This window comes from Prionailurus viverrinus, chromosome C2, assembly GCF_022837055.1.
Source record: "Prionailurus viverrinus isolate Anna chromosome C2, UM_Priviv_1.0, whole genome shotgun sequence".
Lineage (NCBI taxonomy): Eukaryota > Metazoa > Chordata > Mammalia > Carnivora > Felidae > Prionailurus > Prionailurus viverrinus.
Window position 1 is genome coordinate 63,029,147 of NC_062569.1, and position 8,543 is coordinate 63,037,689.

General features: G+C 44.1%; 1 protein-coding gene across 1 annotated transcript in view; it reads right to left on the reverse strand.

Moving 5' to 3' along the window:
• Window positions 1-7,622, reverse strand: part of LRRC31 (leucine rich repeat containing 31) — a 49,504-nt gene extending 41,882 nt beyond the window's left edge. Inside the window, exons 1-2 of the mRNA XM_047875486.1 lie at window positions 7,496-7,622; window positions 6,326-6,409 (exon numbers count right to left, since the gene is read on the reverse strand). The gene's annotated coding sequence lies outside the window, so the exon portion shown is untranslated. The remainder of the gene's footprint in view (window positions 1-6,325; window positions 6,410-7,495) is intronic.
• Between the last annotated feature and the right edge of the window lie 921 nt (window positions 7,623-8,543).

Below are 8,543 nucleotides of genomic sequence, written 5' to 3' on the forward strand. Positions count from 1 at the left end.
TCTCCTTCGACCCTCTTCCAGCAGCTTTTCCACACTGCAGAAACTACAACTTACAGTGTCACTTCCCAGCCTCCTCTAAAGCTAGGTTCTGGTTGTGATCTAGGTCCTGCTGATCCCTCGCATTTGTGCAAGTCTTGAATTTGCAAGTGAGGTGCTTGGGGAGAGGGGCAAGTCATGCGACACCCAATTTCCTGATGCGTATGGTTTCAAGCCAGCAGCTGTGGCAGCGGGTTCCAGTTTCAACAGGTGCAGTGCATCCACACTGTGACAGGGCAGCAGCATTCTTGGTGGCCCAGTTATGTGGGGTGGCTTTAGGTTCTTCCTAGAAACACAGTAGAGAATCCCTTTCTCCATGATTCCATAAGCAACTTAATACCTATAACAAATGCCTTTCTACCAATATAGCCAGAGCTGATCCTGGTCTCTGCAGAGCAGCCCTGCCGGGTACCTGGGATGGCAGAAGGTGATGGTAACTTCTAAAGGAGTGGGAGACACCACTCATGACCTCATGACAGGGGTACATGTTCAATCTCTCAACTTGCTTCAGGCTCTCCCAGCAAGGAAGAACTCCGTGCCACTCTAAAGGGCTGCTGGGGTAGAGAAAAGGATTTTATAAGAGTGATGTATGACCAGTGTTTGTTTTAAGGATACCCAAGTAAATTTAGAATAAGTTATTGAAATCATTAACAAAGGTCACAAGGACCCATCTAGTGTGGTTTCTCTGTTTACAAGCATGGTGGACCATTCCCCCACTTTCTCTTGTCCAGCCATGCTGGCCTTTTCTTTTTCAGGTTCACTATGCCCCTCTCTGCTCAGGACCCCAGCCTGGATCATTCTTTAACTGGTAACTCCTACTTATTCTTAAATCAGTCCCTCCATCAAATCTCAGACCTAGGATGTTCATGTTATGTGCTCTCTTGACATGCTCCACCTCCCTTCGTAATGAGTCACAGCCAGAATTAAATACTCATTTATGGAAGTTAAAAATAGATGTCTGCCCTGCAGACAGGAACATCTGTGAGAGCAGGGGCTTTGCCTTGTGTGCTAGTATATTCCCAGTGTCTAACGGTGCCTTCTTTGCACATGTTGGTACTCAATACGTTTAGCTTGAGTGAATGGACTCCATCTTCCTGGTTCAATTTCGTTGAATCTCTACCCAAACCCCTGCTCCCAGAGTGTTTGCAGCAAGGGAAGATAGCTTGCAGAATTGGCCACGGGTTCCTAATGCTTCTGCCTGGGTGTGACATGCATCCCTTCCATGAACATTTCATTGGCCAAAGCAAGTCACAAGGCCACGTGTATTCAAAAGGGTGATCAGGAATGGGTGGAGAACTGCAAACATTAGCCTGTTGCATCTCCCTGTCCAAAAGGCTAACCTGAACGTTAAGGTTGGGATAGAGAGAAAAACTGATCAGTCTATAAGTAGTGGCTTGAGTTTTACTTCCTAAGGCAAGCACACTGCATTCTTTGTTCTGAGGCACATCTTTCCCATTTCACTTTTATTGTTATGTTCTCTACTGGCTGATGTGCATTCATATCTTGGCAGTCCTAAGCTCAGGGCTTTACCAGAAATGCCCCTGTGAAAATGAACTTTAGGTCACTAGCAGAATTTGCTTACCCAAGCTGGTTCATCATCTATTCATTGCCTTAATGAGGACAAGCAGATATAGTCCCTTTGTTACACATGAACCATGGCTGTATTGGTGCTTTCATTCATTTGCTTCAAAATTAGCTGTTCTTGGGGCTTTTCAGAAGGGGGCCTGCAGCAACAATCAACCACACATTTATTGAACATCTGTTACCCATAATTCCTTTACCGGGTATTGAGAGGTAAAAAAAATATAATTTATGGCTCTTGTCTTCAAGGAACTAACTCCAGCTGAGGAAACAAGATGTAACACCCCCACCCCCAAATATTACCTAAACTTACAGCATGTATGTTTAAACACAGACTCACTGGTGGGGCAATACAAAGAATTTCAGAGGCAAGAATGTTCCACATAAATGGTTGTGTAGTCAGTGTCTCTGGGGGATGTGGAAGGTGAGCTGGGCTGCAGTGGGGGTGGGTGTAGGTCTCAGAGAGTGGAGTATGGGTCTCCTTGCTAGGCCTGGGCTTCCCTAGGGAGAGCCTGAGAGAGGAGAGAAAGGAGCACCATCAGCAACAGCAATGGGGGGAGAGAATTTACCATCACTGGATGCAGAGAGAACACTGCCAAAGCAGCGAGGAGAAAGGCTGAAAGCAAAGACTTAGCCCAGTGGTGGCCTCCAACCAGTCCAGTCACCTCAGTCCTGACATCAGGTCTTCCTCAGGTCATAACTGCACTCCAGAATCCAGAAATGCTATGTCTTCTAAGAAGTCCAGCACTGGAATGAATATCCGAATGCCAAGCCACATCAAACATCTTTGTGTTGTGTCTGACCTCCTCATAGCCCACAGCTGTCCTGGTCATTGCTGCGACAAACAGGCATGTGCAGGCCTAACCTGACATCACTGCCTTGGCTGGACCCGAGGGCTGTTCTCTGCTCTGGAGCCCCTCTGCTGCCATCTTTAAAGATGCTAGAGGGGGCGCCTGGGTGGCTCAGTTGGTTAAGCGTCCAGCTTCGGCTCAGGTCATGATCTCACGGTTTGTGGGTTCGAGCCTTGTGTCGGGCTCTGTGCTGACAGCTCAGAGCCTGGAGCCTGCTTCGGATTCTGTGTCTCTCTCTCTCTCTGCGCCTCTTTCTCACTCACGCTCCGTCTCTCTCTCTCAAGAATAAATAAACATTAAAAAAAAAAAACTAAAAAAAGAAGGGGCGCCTGGGTGGCTCAGTCGGTTAAGCGTCCGACTTCAGCCAGGTCACGATCTCGCGGTCCGTGAGTTTGAGCCCCGCGTCGGGCTCTGGGCTGATGGCTCAGAGCCTGGAGCCTGCTTCCGGTTCTGTGTCTCCCTCTCTCTCTGTCCCTCCCCCATTCGTGCTCTGTCTCTCTCTGTCTCAAAAATAAATAAACGTTAAAAAAATAAAAAAAACTAAAAAAAAAAAAAAAAGATGCTGGAGGAAGCTGCCCAGACATTCTTCTATGGGTGCAAGCCTGGAAATGCCAGAGAGTTAGCACCCCTGGAGTTTCCAACTTCAGCCAAGAGGGAACTTGGAGTGGGCATGCAGCCCATATATGCTTCCCTCTTCTGTCTCTGGGACTGACAATTCTGAAGGTGTTTTACACATTTCCTCAGGGGGTCCCCAGAGGAAGTCAACCACCATTGCCCTCTTTATCTGGACTGGCTCTTCCTCCCTCTCTTTCGTCTTCCAGGTCCCAAAATAAGTAAATCCTCATGCCCAAGTAAGGACACGTCACCCCCAAAGCAAACTCTTTAAACTTGTTTACATACTTCTTCATTAAAGTATTTGCCCCTTTGCTTCAGGGTTAATTATTAAGATTTAAAAAAAAAAAAAGAAAGAAAGAAAAATTGATTGCACCCTGCTCTTATAATTTAATAAGCTATTTTGGAAATCTTTTCACATTAGTACATATACATCTAATTTTTAAAATAGTATCCATTTAAGGAATATCATAATTTATACAATCGGTTCTCTATTCAGTCTTACGATATACTTCAACGAATATCTTTCTTGTTGCTGTTGTTGTCATATGATCCTTTACTGAAATATTTTCCTTTGTAGTTCTTAACTAGTGGGGCATTCCCCTCCACCACTGTTGATATTATCTGTGATGTTGAGGGTGGTGGCCATCAAAATTGCAGGCAATGGATTGGGACATCCCCAGGATCTCTTCCATGGTTCCAGAGAGATCTCTGGTTAAAGATCAGTGCTGCATATGTTGGGCGATGTTGACAGTCTCATCAAAAGTGATATTTCCCTGTGCTTAATGTTTTTCTACTTCTTTCTGTCTCTTGGTGGTTCCTTGAGGGCTTTGATAATCAGGGCAGAGGCAGAAGATACCACTTCAATCTGGGCCTGTGTGTCCTGAATGGCCAGAAGGGTCTGTAATCCTCACGCCCTTCCAATCACTGGTTGCCTTGATGATGTCATCACCAAACTTTTTACGAGACAGACCCAGGGGGCCGGTCTTGGGGGCCAGGGCAGACAAGGCACCAGCTTCCCCACAGATGCACCTCAGATACATGACTTTGATCTCACTGAGGTTGACCTTAGGTGGCACAGTGGGGGTGGCTGCTGTTGGAGGAACCCAGAATCAGGACAGCTGGAGACAGCTGAACCTTCACCTCCTCCTCTGAGCTGAAAGCCAAAAGCCCAATGGACATCTCTATGTGTGTATGTGTCCTCTTTTCCCAAACTGCCCTTAATCTTCATTTTAATGTGGTTTCTCCTGACCAAAATATTGGGAGAAATATCCTAGCCTGTACTTTATGAGGATAGGCCAGGATGGATAGGCTTCAGGCAGTCTATCTAAAGCTGAAGTAGTAGGGAGTTTTGCAGGACATACTAATGCGCTTTTGTACTTGTAAGAGTTTAGCCAAATGAGATGCCAGAACCATCTGCACAAGAGACTACCCTCACTTCCGACACTAGTTACAAGTTCAGGGTTACCTAAAACTACCCCTAGGTTTGATAATTTGCTAGAAGAACTCACAGAATTCATTGAAAGCTCTTATGCTATGGTTATGCTGTAACACAGTGAAAGGATACAGACTGAAATCAGGCAAGGGAAGAAGTACCTAGGGTAGAAATCAAGAAAGTAGAAAATGCTGAGCTTTTGTCCTCTCCCCCTGGACTCATGACACTGTCACCTCCTTGGCATTGATGTGAAACAATACACAGTGAGTATTGCCAACCAAGGAAGTTTACCCAAGCATTGGTGTCCAGAGTCTTTATTAGGGCCCCATCCAGTGGGTGATCTCAAGTTTGAGCCCCTCGGGAGTTCAACTTATATCACATGGCTCAAATTCCCCAACCTGTATCACACTGTGACTCTCTTGCTCAGGCCCCCGAGCAAACCAAGACACTCCTATCAGGAGGCTGAGGACAAAGGCTGGACCTCTTTTTGGAGTAAAGGCTAGATTCTTCACTACGCAATACCAAAAACAGAATTGATTCCATTACACTTTTCTGGGAAACATCTAATTAATAATGTCCAGTTTCTTTCCTGAGAATGTTTTTTAATCAAACAAATAGGAACAACCATCAATTGACCCAATAACAAAAAATGTCCTTGGCTCAACATATGGCAAAGAGAAAATCATGCCAAGACCCTGGTCAAATGATCCCCCTAAATTCACTGTCTGCCCAAACATGCCTCCAATGGCAAACAGCAAGCTGCATTGGGGCCACATATCTTCCCCTTGGTCTGGGATCTTTGTTTATTTTAAGGGAAATAAAATTACGTTTTGGGGCATTTACACTTAATTCACTGAAACACTTCACAATGGAGGGGTGTCTGATTGGCTCAGTCGGTTAAGCAGCTCAGGTCATGATCTCTTGGTTCATGAATTTGAGCCCCGCGTTGGGCTCTGTGCTGACAGCTCAGAGCCTGGAGCCAGTTTTGATTCTCTGTCTTCCTCACTCTCTCTGCTCTTTCCCTGCTCATGCTCTGTCTTTTTCTGTATCAAAAATAAACATTAATAAAATGTTTTTAAAAGAAAATTTTCACAATGGAAATTTTCTAGCTTTCTCTTTCTTTAAATCTTGGTGGGAAAAGCGTAAAGAAGATTATACCAGGTACTTCAAGCATTTGATATAACCATAAACCTAGTGTCAGGCCAGGAAGTCGTGAATAACAACACTGGTGTTAATGATATCATATGGACCATATTCTTCCAGACCTTAAGTACTCACATCACACCATATCCACAAAGCTTTCTGGGGCAATTCCAGACAAAAGTTGTCTCAGTATGTTTGGGCCACTCTAACACAATACCATAGACTGGGTGGCTTATAAACAGAAATTTGTTTCTCATGGCTCTGGAGGCTGAGAAGTCCAAGATCAAGGTGCTGGCAGGCAGCTTCTGTGTCTGATGAGAACGTGCTTCCTGGTTCCCAGAAAGCCATTTCTTCACTGTGCCCTCACATAGCAGATAGGGCTAGGGAGCTTTATGGGGTCATTTTTCAAAGGACACTAAGCCCATTCATGAGGGCTCCACCCTCATGACCTAATCACCTGCCAAAGGCCCCACCTCCAAATACCATCACATTGGAGATTAGGTTTCAACATATGAGTTTTGGGTGAATGCAAACATTCAGTCTATATCAGAAGGGATCTCTCAGCCTTTCGAATGCTCTGCCACACGTCTGATCTGATCTAATATTACCTGTGTGCTTATCTCTTCAACTAGAGTGTTAAACTCCAGAGTTGGAGGGTACCTCATACCTTGAAATCCATGCTGCACATTGTCCAGCTCAGCACACTTCCATAACAGCTTAGGAGAGCATATAGTGGGGCTTCAATAAACATCTGTTGATGAAACAATTTATATTTTTGTAGCTTCTTTTGCACATGTTTATTGATTTGATGCCGGGCAATGCATATTGTTACTTTGTCCTAGATTTGAAAAGCAAGCTCCTTTACCCTCTGTGCCCTCCCCCCCGCCCCCACCCAATTCTCTGGCTGCAAAGTACTGTACCACCAGTTCCAGTAAGGCCCCCCAGGACGAGCATTCTCTACTGTCAATCACATATCTTCTGCACTACATCGACAGGGTAAAGATTACACACGATTAAATGGAGACAGAAACAATCTGAGAGAACTGGAGAGCGGGAAAGGAGGGATTTTGCCATGAGGATTTTGCTCTGGTTTCTAAATATATTTTATCCTTTTCCCCTTACTAAGACAGTAGGCAATTAACCTCAAGAACCAATGCACAACCAAAACCTACTGATTTTTTTTTTTTTTTTTTTTCTGTTTTTCCTCAAACAGGCTTTATGTAGTATATACATTAGATGAAGTTAGACCTTTCCTGGAGGTGCCCTCACAACCAATTCCTACATTCTTTGGCCAGGAGCAGGATCATTTAAACACAATACTGGGTTTCTGCTACATAATTACTTTAAATTAATCCACTGGTTTGGGCATGACCAGGAGACCATGTTGTGCCCTAAAAGAACCCTTAATGACTAACTGTTGTTGTCTAGGAAAACAGTGGAAACTCTGTTGCCATTCAAGAAATATGTGGTCAGGGAACTGTTCCCTTGCTTACTAAACTCCAGGGTGTTTTATTTAGTGGGTCAATTTTCAGAGTAGTCTCACCATAATAAAGATTTTTTAAATACAGTATAAGATACATTTTTTAAGGCTGGGGGGGGCAAATATTAACTGTGTATGTATGTATGTGTATACACACACACACACACACACACACACACACACACACACATTCCTTATAATCTCTGGCCCCATATCCATTTTTTTCCAGCCTAACATTTCTGAGGCTCCAGCTGCTTTCTCTGGTAAATATTTTGTAAAGCTGGGACAGTTGTTGACTCTTTTTCAAAGGTACTCTCCTAAGGCAGGATAGATTTTAATCTGTGTGCTATGACTTACATGTGGTCCTGTAAGACATGGGCTCAAAGTTTCTCGCAGGGAAGAGATTTGGGGCCAAGAAAACCTCTTCCACCGAGGTCCTTGAAGTGAAAGCAATTTTCATAACAAGGCTGAGAGATTATTTGCCTGCTTCCCTCTCAGACTCACATGACTGTGCAGTGGAGTTTGCCAGAGACTACATGACATGTGGTGTCACGACAGATGGAACAAGAAGCCAATAGGAGAATCCAGCTGGCTTCTTTTAAGCCAGATACTACAGAGGTTGGCAAAAATTGAAAACAGTGTCATTCTTCACACTGATTTTTTTTTTTAAATATGGTTCATAAAAATATCTTACTTACACTGACATGTAAAGGTTCATTATTTTTTAAATGAATTGATAAATATTTTTTTAAACTCTTTATTGAATTTCTAATACAGTAAATATTGATATACATACCCATTTAAGCAAAAGTTTTTTGAGGCACTCAATACATTTAAAAAAAAAAGTTCTTTAACACTTATTTATTTTTGAAAGACAGAGAGAGACAGAGCACAAGCAGGGGAGGGGCAGAGAGAGAATGAGACACAGAATCCGAAGCAGGCTCCAGGCTCTAAGCTGTTAGCGCAGAGCCTAATGTGGGGCTGAAACTCACTAACAGTGAGATCATGACCTGAGCTTAAGTTGGACGCTTAACTGACTGAGCCACCCAGGTGCCCCTCAATAAGTAAATATTAAACAGCTCATCAAAGCAATTGAAGAAAAACATCCCTCAGCTTAGTAATGAAGATGGAGGAAACCAGAATGTCAGCCTAGAATATGCCTCTGTGAGCTCTTACGTTGAGCTGGGGCAGTTAAGCAGCAGCAAACACAGGAAAACACTCTACCTTCCTCCTTTTCTGCCTCAGGGCAGGATATCAAGTCTCCTTTAGTGGCGATGACTAGACTCTCATCAGCCCAGAGCCAGCACCAGAGGAATCTGCCAACAAACCCAGTTCCACCAGCTTCCTTCCCTCAGTTTGTCGCCCTTGGAAGGCTAACACAGCTTTCCTTTGTCCTGTCATTTCT